The sequence below is a fragment of the Amblyomma maculatum genome, chromosome 7 (assembly GCF_055883805.1).
Source record: "Amblyomma maculatum isolate TAMU_Amacu chromosome 7, ASM5588380v1, whole genome shotgun sequence".
NCBI lineage: Eukaryota > Metazoa > Arthropoda > Arachnida > Ixodida > Ixodidae > Amblyomma > Amblyomma maculatum.
The window spans coordinates 106,591,841-106,604,929 of record NC_139350.1 but is presented as its reverse complement, the minus strand read 5'-3'; positions in this window follow the sequence as shown (position 1 = coordinate 106,604,929).

Below are 13,089 nucleotides of genomic sequence, written 5' to 3'. Positions count from 1 at the left end.
TTTAGCACAGTCCCAAACTTAGTGTGTTTAATTAGACCTGCATTTACCAAATTTTAATTGATTGTAATTCCTTACATGATATATTGAAAAAGGAAATTATCTTACCCTCAGAAATTTATTGAGGTATGGAATAAAAGAAACCTCATGAAAATTTGATAAGCGGTCCCCGAGATACGGCTGTCCTAAGGAGCCACGCTAGGCAAAAAAGGGATTCTGAGAAAACGGCCCTAGAAGGTTGAGAGAACGCTAACTTTTTTGTTTGTCAAGATATCTCGATGAAATTCTTAGGGCTGGCTCATAGCATGGACATTTTAATAACTTAAGGGGAGATGCGGGTCAAAAAAAGGTGTTTTTTTTTTTTCCAGTTTTCCGATTTTTTTTATTTCAGAATTTTTAGGCATTCAGCTACCTTGTCTAAAAAAAATGAAAGTGATATTTGCACTAGAAATTAGTAAAAACTATGTTTGAATGAGTCATGGTCGACGGAGAAACCGAAAGTTGCCACGCAAGTTGCCCATTTTTGCACGCCTGCCGTGCACAGCAGCTTCTTCGCACGCCGTGGCTATAGTGCTCTAGAAGATTGGGCAGTGTGTCGACCGCGCCACGAAATGCATGGGAGCAGGGGGCCGCTTTTGCGATGACGGAGGCTTTGCAGCGCAGAGGGCGCCACCAGCAACTGGTGTAAGCCGTCTGGACGCCCGCGTATGCGCGCTGTGTGGCGCGGGGGATACCGCGTGCACATTACGTTTTGTTTGCTTGTACGTCGTCTCGAGGTGTTGGTGACAAGATCTTTACAAATATGCCGGTTAACGGGGCTTAGTACTGTTAGCAACCAACTAATTTATTTTCCATTTTGGCTGTTGACAACACCTCGAGGAAGTACATACATGTCAGGAGTTGGGCTCCAAAAAAAACAGCTTGTAGAGGGTGTAGAAATTCAGACTCTCGCAGCACACTTCACTCGCCGTACAGCTTGCTTTAGCATTCCTAAAAGCACCTAATTGACGTCCTGAAATGTGCTCCTTTTGAAATGTGGGCAGTGTGGAGACAGGACGTAGGAAAAAGTCAGGCATGCAACAAGTGTGTTCGAACGGTGACTAAAGCTGGCCACGGTAACCCCATTATAAAAACAGTCCACAATAGTATACAGTCGAACCCGGTTATATCGAACTCGCGGAATATCCCCTTGAAAATCCCATGTTCAAGTATAGGAAAGCCGCGTCATATATCGAACCTAATTTCACCGGTCGTTCAATATATCGAACTCCGCACCCCGCACTGGAAAGTGTGCCTTCCCCAAAGACAATCGCATCACCCTTGGCCGTTTGCCGCATGACGTTTTCAAGCCACGCACGGAAGGAATGAGAGGGGACAGTTCGGCGACGGCGGTCTGGGCAGCGCCGCGCCCATTCCCCAAAGGCGCTCGCATCTGCATCGTTTCCCACGCGCCAACACATGACGTTTGCAAGCCATGTGCGTGGGTGTGCTCATCCTTTTGCCGAGCTATCTCTCTCCTTCAGCACGCGCTACACATGCGCCAAGCCAGCTCAGCCTGTTTTCAGACAGGCGTCGGACGCTTTCTCCGGCGTGTGTTGCGAACCCTCTGCGCGCCGCAGCTGACGGGATTATGGGGCCTGCAGTCGTTAAAAAGCGGCAGCTCTGCTTTTTTTTTTTTTTTTGCGAGTTATCCTTTCTTATCGTGCTGTTCGGGCTTAAAGAAGCGGCGGGTTTTTTTTTTTTTTTTTTTTTTTTGCGGGAGTCTTTTACTTTTGCATGTATGAATCAACGAAAGCACGCGGTCAGCTGCTGCGATCTTGATGCCCGCCTCAAGCGCGGCGTGATAAATCGAACCAGGCTTGTGCAATCAAGCCATCATGGGCACTCTGCCAAGTTTGCTCCCCGCCACCGCAGGAGCTATCAAAATATAAACGCGCTCTGACGTTATCGCTGCGCAGCATCTTGGCACACTGCCAAGAAATGAGCTGTGGATGAGACGACCGAAACGGAGTGACATGCGCCATCGACATGCAAACGAAAACGTTTCTGCCGCGGCAACACAGAAACTTTGTTTCGAGCTGCTGGGGTGGCTCGAGCAGCGAGAAGGACGCATTTCCAACAAGTTTGAAATTTTTCGGTCTGTCGCTGCCGCTCGTCGCAGAATTCGCTCAATCTCTTCCATGTGAGCGAGCTGGCCTTAACGCATTTCTTTTTTTTTTTTTTCAAATTCTCGGTGCAAAAGTGGAGGGTGGGTTCATTATGCGAGTGGGTTGATTAAGCGACAAATACGGTATCTCTTTTTTGCATCGTAAGTGCATCACAAGGGTGGGTTCATTATGCGAGTGGGTTGATTAAGCGACAAATACGGTATCTCTTTTTTGCATCGTAAGTGCATCACAAGCCGATTGCTGTATATCGAATTATCGAAATATCGAACTATTTCGTGATCCCCTTCGAGTTCGATATATCCGGGTTCGACTGTATTCCGTTTGACACGCAAACTATGCCAACTACAGTACTTCACCTGAAACCGCAAGAAAGGTCGGCATTCAGTTCGAATGAATTAAATGTGGATACCCCGCATGGAAGGTAGAGATATAGTAAGGACATGAAAAACGAACGACACCACACCAGGTAAACGGCTACTGAATAACGGAACACAGTGGATCAGGAAAGGTGGAAGAAGTGGGAAGTAAAGGTTGCACAGGAAAAAAAGAAAAGAAAGAAACGGGTCGCCTACCAGGGAGGGAGAAAGAGCCTGGTGGCAGGCACACAGCGCCGTGGAAAGAGCGACCGCGAATGTGAGCAGAGGCTTGGGATTTTCGTGTGGCACGGCAAAGGAATGACGGAGATGAAAGTAGGCAGCTAAAGACGAAGAAAAATGGAGATATATGAAAGACAATAAAAAAAAGCAAACAACCGAGCTTAAGAACCAAATGAATTCCTGGGAAGAGGGAAGCAGTGCACAAACAGGCTGCAATCGAACGCGTATAAATATATAGGCGTTGAAATTTAAGAGTCAACAACTTTGTAAAACTGTACACTAACCTAAGAACAAACCAATTTCTTTTCTTTGCATAAGCTGGAACATTGTTGTAACGGGTAGCTTGAAATACCCAGAAATGTGCGCTATACTTAAGACATTTAATCTAAATCCATTATAGTTTGACAATGATTTAATTGTTCCAAAATATGTTCTCATTCTAGGTAGTTTTTATTCTGCATGCTCAAGCAACCGGTAATATGCAAGTCATTGCCCCCAGAATGAAAAAAAAAAAGAATAGCTTTGAAAAAAAAAGAACCATGGAAAATAGAGGGTGCAGAGGCTATAGTGTACGCCTGAATCGCTTCCGTTAGATCATCGTTCTGTGAAAGAGGTTGTGAGGCCGGCACGGTTTCTCGCCACAAACAAAAACTGCACCTTAGGCTCGAAACTAGGCCGCAATTTACCCAAACATTTGGCTCGGGTGTACGGTCCTTTTGGACGCCTTTGCACTCCAGATTTTGCAACATTGCTGTAAAATGTGGAGGTTCAAACATTTTACCTACTTGGAGCACCAAAAAACTCGCACTTGAAGTATTGAAATTTCATGTGTTTTTGTGGCTTCGCTTTTTGCAAGTAAGCAAACCACGACAAGAGTTCCCAAAGGGAAAATAATATTCAACATGTAATATCAACCTTGTAACAATTGTAATTAGTACTGCAAAGAGTATCCGAGGCAAGTAGCCCTACTATAGTTTGGCAGGCAGTAGTTGGCAAGTATATCCAGTCGATTAACGACATTTCATACCACACATTCGAAGAGCAAACATGCATTAGTGTCCGCATTTGAATTCGGCATTATATTAGTAATTGCATGTGCATTAGGTACCCGTCATCTTTTTCGCATTTTTCCGTTTTCTCTCGGTACGCGCTAAGAACTGCCATACCTGCCTATACGACGTGCAATTATAAGTGCTTTTTTTTTTGCTCTGTACCATTTGATGCCAGTAAAGCGTCCGCTCTCAAGTGCCCACTATTAATGTATTCCCTCGTACAGTGAAATCTCGTTACTACGAACACCACATTAACGAACTTTTCAAATTAACAAATTTTTTAAGAATCCCTGGCAGATTTGCCATGTTTTCAATGTAAAACTATTTCAGAATTACGAATTTCAAAATAGCGTATATTTCAGAATAACGAACGTATTTTATTCCTTGTTCTATAATTTTGGAACATCAGTATTACGAATTTGGCTAAAATTAACAGCCCCGCAGCTTGCAACTCTCGCGTGAAACGAAACAGAAACCGCCATTTCTGTGTGTATGGTCCGTAGGCTGTAGCTATCATCATCAGGACATCTAGGACCAGCTCCTAGTGCCACCATGAAGCTATGGTTTATTACGCAGTAGCCAGCAGGCCTAGCTGCCTGCGTTTTTTTCTTCCTGTGTTGTGTGCCGAACTCGACTCAGTCGTTCGTGCGTTCGCGCGTGTGGGACGGTATTTCTTTTTTTTTTTTTTGCCGCTGATTATCTTATTGCGAAGTTTGTGCGAGATTGGCGATGATATTAGCCAGCGAAGTGCCAAGAAGATATGAACGCAGCTGCTTTCACTGCAAGAAATCGACGCAGGGAAAAAGTGATTCGGCCTCTACAGACAGCTAGCATTGCCCCATGGACTGCCGCGATCATTATGAAAGACCGAGACAAGATTTTCAAAGCTCAGGGAGCATTGAAGATGGGGTGATAAAAAACTCCCGTTTTTTTTTTTTTTTTTTTTTTTTTTTTTTTTTTTTTTTTTTTTTTTTTTTTTTGCACATGGACAAAGTCCATACTTTCATTGCTCGGTGCAATCACGCACGCGATGAGGTGTTCCGGAAAGCGGAAGGTGTATGTGCTGTAGTGGTATAATGTAGTGTGCGGTGGTGTTTGCTGCACGCGGCAGAAGAAAATAATGGATTTCTTCAAATAAATCAGCTTTGGAGCTAGTGCAACCTTTTCACTTGAGGTTTTGATAGTCTACACACGTGCCTACTGCCAAGGTACGTCATTTTCATACCTAGGTTTGACCACTGGCTTATAATCGCAGATTTTTCATTACAACGATATTTCAAAATAACGAATGATTTTTCGCGGTCCCGCGGGATTCGTTATATCGAGATTTGACTGTATACGTATGTGACAGCATTAATTTTTCATTTTATCTGAAGTATTGCCCTAGCTGTACTTGACTTTTTTTTTTTATCTAAACAGCTGGTTCACCGTTTGATGAACGAAACGTAAACAAATGTCAATTACGAACAAAGGATGAATGCTTGAGTCGCGTGTACATTCTTTTTTTTTTGCCGGTAAATACCGCAGTGCTTTAAATTATTAGTATGGTTATGAGTAAATGTTTTGCTCGCACACTGTATTTGGGCTATCTATAAGCGGAGATATAGGGCACAGAAAGAACACCGATTAAGGAGATATATTACGGATTACTGGAGATTTAAGATAAACGTTGTTATGTATTAATAAGCACAAGCTGCAAAATGTAAGCAGGTGTTCATAAATAAGGCTCGTAAAAAATAAGGTGTTCCTAAAAAGACCTTACAAAGCACGAGCTTTGATTCGCATGTGTACTGTTTTTCTCTGCGTGTTAGTAGCTCTCCTCGGCGGCAGCCTTTATTCCCTTACTGGAAGAACGAATGCAAAACACCACGCTTCGTTGGAAACATTAAGTACAAATCGCTCATCTGGATGATTTATGGCTGTTCGCAGAAAGAATAAATGTTGAGAGTTGTAAATAACGATTCAAACATAGCGCACTGCTCCATAGGACTACCCAAGCGTGCACGGCGTCTCTAAATTAACATAAAGGAATGGCAGGGATTGGTTTAAGCACTTGGAATAAGTAGCCTCTTTATCAAATATTGCACCAACTGCGTAGCGTGTGAAAATAGCTCCAAAGTGAACCGCGCCCCACCTCTGTACCTCCTCCACTATCCCCTTACTATCCCCGCCGCGGCCGCTACGCGCAGAGTGGCGAACGCGGCACCCCTGTTGCACGTCGCGCCCTCTCTCGGCAATCTGTTCCTGTCATCGCAAAAGCGGCCCGCTCTCCGGCGTCGGTCGTCACACTGCCCAATATTCTAGAGCACTATATCATGGCGATCGCTTAGCGGAGATAGGTATTCCCGTATTGCACATGCCAATGCACATGCGTATTCTCGCATGTGCATTGGCCACCAGTTTTGTATTTTCACTAGAAATGATAAAAAAGGCGTGTTCCGCAACCTCTCTCGAGTGTTCTTCGATCACATGGTGCGATTCTGACGACACCATTGGCTGCGGGTGACCAGTTTGTGCAGTGAAGCCTACTTTCTGGTTCCTCTGGTTTTCTGCTGCTCGCAAGCATTGCAAGACTGCCACTGTCACTCTGCGTTTTTTTTTTTTTTTTAGTTTTGCGATCATGGTCAGTCCGAAAAAGCACAATACTCGCGTGCAGAAGTTTCATACTAAATTTAAATTCAAAGGAAGGAGGCGCAGGTCGACGCCGACAACGATACGCAAGAAAAGCTGCCCGGAACCTACTAGACCTAACGAAAGCATCGGCGCCGAGGACATCGACTCTACCTTGAACTTTGCAAGTGCTTCTGAAACGAAGATTGCACCCTTCGTTAATGAAGAAAGAGCCAGTGATAGCTCTGCCAGCGCGGTAGTGTGTGACGTCGATGCGCTGATGCTGCTCATGCAAGGCGCAATGTTTCCTGCTTGTGGCGAGAGCCAACTCTTCGTCAGCGGTGCAGACGCCGCTGTTATGTACGATGGCACATAGCAAAAGAGGGGCCATAAGAGTCGCAATGGTGTGGGCACTGTTGTGTCCCTCGACAGTGGACTGTGCCTCGATTTTGAAGTGCTGTCAAATTATTGCTTGGCATGCAGTCGGCACAATATATTGAACAATGAAGAAGAGGAGATCTAACAGGTGTTCCACCGGCCCGGGTGCGAAAAAAATGTGGAGTGCTCGTCGCATGCCATAGAAAAGGAGGCAGCACTTCGCATTTGGTAAAGAACGCCATTGTACGAGACACCACTACACTTCACTGCATATTTGAGTGATGGAGACAGTAAAGCACATACTGCTGTATCCAAGGCTCAAGTGTATGGTGCCATAACAATACAGAAAGAGGACTGCACTAACCATGTTGCAAAGCGCCTCTGGACAGCCCTTCGGCAACTGAAGACACCACTTCCACGCGGAGAGAAGCTGAGGGACCCCACAATGCAGAAACTGCAGGCATACTATCAAATAGCGATAACCAACAACAGGGGTGATGTTCATGCTATGTACTGCAGCATCTGGGCATCGCATCTGCATTTGTGCTCTAGCAATGGGGCTAGTAGCCACAGGTATTGTCCAGAGGGTGCTACATCATGGTGTAAGTGCAGGCGAGCTAAAGCCCTTAGACAGTCGCCACCAGACCACACGCCCCTCTTGGCAAAATCCCAAGGGAAGGCACTGCTGCCAATATATAAGCGGCTTACAGATAAAAACTGCTGGCTCGTGTTCGAGGCAAGACGCAAAACTCTGCAGAGTCTGAACAGCAAAATTTGGTTGCTGTGTCCAAAAACGAGGTTTGCGTCTCGGACTGCTGTTGAAACTGCCACAGCCCTTGCTGGTTCAACAGGGGACACACAAGCTTCGAGCGGGTCCTGGAAGAGCTTGGCATTCTTCTATCTAAGGGACTACTTGTGCTCAGTGACTCCAGTGATGGGACGCGCATCTAAAAGATGTCTACACAGCAGACTGCTGAGGCACACGCTCACCGCCGTATCATGGAGAGGAAGGCTCGAATGGAAGACGCTGTTCGCAAGGACCATGAAGGACTAACCTATGGCGCTGGGGCGTTCTAGTGATGGGGGATGATTGCTGTGCAGCCCATGACCCTCCATGCCAAATTTCGTGCAGTTTCGATTGCATTTTATTTAATACAGAACTTTCAAACCTTGAAATGCATTTTTCTTCTTTTGCAGTTTTGAGCAAATTTCAAAGTTTGCGCACAGTTTTTTGCACTGGTATTTGTCATATCACAATGAAACTTGGCACACATACTCTTTAGAATGTGTAGCTTGCAGATATCTATTCAGAATTTCAGTATCTGTAATACCGTATTTACTCGCATAATGATCGCACTTTTTTTTTTTAAATACTGACGCAAATTTCGGGGTGCGATCATTACGCGGGGTAAATTTTCTACAAAAATTTTTGAGCACCGAAAACGCAAACAAGTTGCAGGTCAGACGTCTTAGAACATATATCTCGATTACAACCAAAAATAAAAGCTCAGTAAGGCTTACCTTCGCAATAAACACGCACATTAAGCATCACATTGAGTGCACAATGCCCATTTATTTTTTTTCGTCAGTACTCTAATCAAAGTCTGAATCCTCGCCATCCTCGCTTTCACTGCTGCATGACTCATCGGAAACGGCAGTGTCGTCGCTGGGAGCATCTTCACAATACCACAGGAAGTCATCTTCCGTTCCATCCAAAGCGTTAGATATGCTTTCATACGCGGCTGGGAGCCGCTGGCACAACGACGTCCGCCGCCTCAGGGAAAGTCCATTCCGTCGCATAAAGAGAGTCGTCCAACCGGAGCTAGCGCGGAAATCCTTTGCGGCGATTCCCAGCTTCCTGGCAGTTGTGCGCGCCTGCATCTGTATCATTTCTAATGACACTGCACAACCATCCTTGCGCAGGTCCCTCACGTATTCTAGGACCGCCTCCTCAACACGAGGGAACTTGCCCGTTTTGGGTCCACGGAAAGCCCGCAGTGTCTTGTTCGTAGCCATCAGCTTCTCGCGCTGCTTCTTCCAATAGCGTATCCTCATTTCGTCCACGCCGAAATGCCTACCAGCAGCGCGGTTGCCATGCTCCAGTGCATAGTTGACAGCGTTGAGCATGAACGCGGTGGTGTAACTGGCATACCGCCCCATGGTGCAATGGCGTAAACTCGCACAAAAATACAAAGCACGCTACGACGCTGCCGAATTGAAAAATGGCGAACGCCGCAAAGCATGGAATCATGGGAACTCCAACGTTACTAGACTAGGTTGGGAACTCGTCGGAATGCATTCGCTGTGGGATGACTGCAGATCAACCACCAGGCAGCTCCATGTTCGGGGTGCGATCATTACGCGGGGAATTAAAAAAATGGAATTTTGACCTCAAAATTCAGGGGTGCGATCATTACGCGAGTGCGATCATTATGCGAGTAAATACGGTAATTAGTTTATAGAGGTTTGATATAACAGTAATGAGCCCCCAGAATAAAAGGATAACATCATCATAATTTTTTTTACCGTACTAGGAACTTTCATGTCCAAATTTGGGCTAGTTATCTGGATTCTAAAATTAGCAAGCTACGAAATTAACTATTGCTCTTCATTCCCAATGAAAATTTTCTATGCAAAAGCATGTGCACAAAAGGCCTTTGTTTTATGCTCGTTTAGCAGCACTGAGCAAAAAGTATGCATGCTACAAGAAAACTTATTAGTGTTCTGAAAAACTCTGGAAATATACAGCTTAAGGACACCGAATTTCATTGTTCTGGGTGGCTTATTAAATTTTTTTTCTTTTTGAGTAGCATCTTTCCTTAAGTTTCATGAAGCTGTGCACGCTGGTTCTCAAGTTACAGAAGTATAGTATATAATATGGGTCACGTGGGTCCAGGCCTGTAGAATTTGCGGAATGTGTTGGCATTGCAAAATTTATTGAGGCAATTTCTGAATAGGTATGAGGCAAGACTAGGCGCTTTTTTTTTATTTCCTTGTTTTCTAAGTTTCACTGTAACATGCTAGGGCGCTACAGGCGTCGATGCAGTCGTCGACTCGCCTCGCCTTGAGGACGGTCTTCGCTTCCATGCACTGAACGCGTGTTGCATCTAAGCGACTACACAACGTTTAACACGTTGCTCAAAACCGTCCAGGGGGCACAATGAGAGATTGCAAATCCGGCGATCGCGAAAAGGGCGAAAGGCAAACGGAACGTCAACAACGAGAGCAAAGAGCCGGAGCAGACGATGCAGGGAGGTAGCCAGCGAAGACCAATGCGTCAGCGGGCTTAGCAGCCAGTTACAGTCACCCGATCCCCTGTGTTCTCGCGGAGCGCGCGCTTTGCCCAGTCGCAGCCATGAATTCGAGCGCGGGAAACTCAAAAGCTGCCGCGAGGCACCCGATCGTAAGCAAGCCACGCCTCAACCGCGCCGCCACCGCCGAGGGTGGCAGAAGAAAGCACAAGAATTCACAAACAAAACAAGACCAAGATGGCGGCACTCAGTTCGGCGGGAAAGGAATGGAAGTTTGGGAATTTCCGGCGGTTGCTCGCTGCTTGTTATATAATTAATTTCAAGTATTTCTACTGCGAGTTGGGCACGGATAATTACAGAATGGGTAGTTTATAAGACATACTACCGAAATATATAATCTTCAAAAATCAACTGTTTTCCAATTTTTCGGTTTTCAAAGATCGCGTTCCCCCTTAAGTTCGTTAACAGTCACGGGAAAAAAAAAACTCACCTGACCCTTCTAAAGTGCGAGGCACACTGTTATAATTCACTTAAGAACACAAGCCAGTTCAGAACTAGCACCTTTATGTTTTTCTCGACAGTTTCTTGCAGAGAAGCGAGAAGCGCACGAAGGGAAAAGGGTCCTAGTACAGCTCTATGATAGTACAACACAATACAGATCTCTGCTCCTATATCGGCGTTAAGTCTGTTAGCGGGCAAGTTTGGCTTCACTCATGGCACTGCAGCTGAGCACTGAGCAGCAGTGGGTTTGGTTTTCTTTTTTTTTTCATGTTTATCCTTCCTTGCGATTTTCTTGTGAGAAGAATTGTGATTTTCTTGTGCGTGTGTGTGTGTGTGTGTGTGTGTCAGTGCACGTGCGATGTCGCTTGTCCTGCTGTGCCGCACCGTGGTCGTGCTCACTCTTGTCCAGCCCACTCAGTCTCCCACTTCGCGCCGTGCCAACCGTTCCACGCCGCAACGTTAATTGGTACTGGTTAGCGACTGCCTCGTAGTGCCGGCAGCCGCCTTCTGCAGCGTGTGCAGCACACGTGTGCGGGAACTTATTTGTTGTGGTGTAATGGCATGATTAGGAGCTTGCTGCTCGAATGTCATTTGCAGTGAAAATGTAGCAGCCACGGTGGCCGCTTTTCGATGGAGGCGGAAAGCAAGGCGCCGATGCGCTATGCGATGTCGGTGCTCGTTAAAGAACCCCAAGTGGTCGAAACTTCCGGACCCCTCCACTACAGAGTCTCACGTAGCCCAATTCACTTTAGAATGTTAAGCGCCATAAACCAGAGCAAACCATTCTCGCATCTGCATAAATCTTGATATACTACTGCAGCCTGTTGGGGCCAGTGAAGTGTGGAAGGCACGCAGTGCAGCTGTAGCCCTCTTCTTTCACTTGCAGCCCTTCACATTTGAGGTAGTTTGGCCTGTGCTTTGTGCAGAAGGCAGCCAGCAGGTGCACGGAGGCAAATGTTTTCTTCGCCCATACTTGTAAATTATTCATGTTACCAGACAGCAAAGCAAACATGACTATCATGCACTATTTTGATATGTTGCCTAGACATTGGAAATGCTACCATTTCACTACAGTCGACGACTGATTTTTCGGACTCTCAACGGACCACGAAAATGTCCGAAAAATCGGGCAGTTCGAAAAAACAAATGTGCAACAAAAAGAAGCTCAATTTATATCCTATTATTCACTTTGAGGCCGGAAAAAGTCACGAATGCTTTTCTGCACCACCCTTCGCTTCCGTGCTAACAGGTGTGCCTGAATTTCGCTTGCATCAGCTCAGCTTGTGTCGGCTGTGCTGCTGAAGGTGAGTCATCGTCATCACTCTCAGACTCCACAAGCACTTGGCGAATAATTTCTACATCTGTGAGCCTAGCGCAGAGTTCTAACTCGTGATCCACATCTGTGAACTCTGAAAACGAGACGGCCGATGGAATTTCGACACCAGCAGTGCGAAGGTCGCGAATGAGCTGCTTACTGCCTGACAGCTGCTCGACTACTCTCTCCTCGTCCAAGGCAGCCGACTCGTCATTCAGCATAAATCTGGCATGGCGGAAGCAATTGCGCAGCGTTGTGGGTGCTACAGACTTCCACACATTACCGAGCGTGCTAAGTGCTCCAAGCAAATCGACAGAGTAGGTTTTCCCACTGTCGAGGCACACCACAACTACCAACCACTGGATCACAACACAGACTTCCTTGAGTGTCTTCTCGCTGCTGCGTTGCACGCAAGACAAAAATCCTTTCAAAATCCGGAAACAACTTCTTGAAGAACTACAACCACCAACTACCAACCACTGGATCACAACACCCACTCCGTTGAGTGCCTTCTCACTGCCTCATTGCACGAAAAAAAAATTAAAAAAATCCAGAAACAGCTTCATGAAGAACTGAAGCCGATTCAATAAATGAGAGCCACAGTAGCGGCAGAACGTAGTTCTCGCATCAGCATGATCACGGCTAGGCCTACTCGCTACGCTCGGCAATGCACTTGAAACACACGGCAAACAGAGAGGAACAGGCAGTCGAAGTGATCTCGCTAAGAGAAAAAAAAAAGCACTCGAGAGGCGAGCAGCGACGTCCCGGAAACTGAAGCTTCTAGGCAAATATTATAGCCTCGATCCAGCGTCAGTTTAGCTGAGGAGCGGCACGCAAGGCCGGCACCAGTTTCGAGGCTATCGAAGAAAAAAGTAAACATAATGGCGGCGACACCGCTCAAAATGTGTGGCAGTTGGCCCGGCTGATGCTTGGAATGTCCGAAAAATTGAATAGCCCTCCTTAGAGTGTCCGAAATTTTGAGCAGCGTAATACATTGACTTTATAAGGTATGTCCTGGGGCCGGGAAAAAGTCCGAATAATCGAGTATGTCCGAAAAATTGGGTGTCCAAAAATTCGGTCGACTGTATTTAGATAAGTTAGGAATATACTGGTGCAAAAATGCCTTCACACTGTTACATTCTTCTGAGCCAGAATGGCATTACTCAGCTCTGCACGAGATAAGTAACCAGTGCGCAGTAATGAGTGCTTCCCATATGCTGT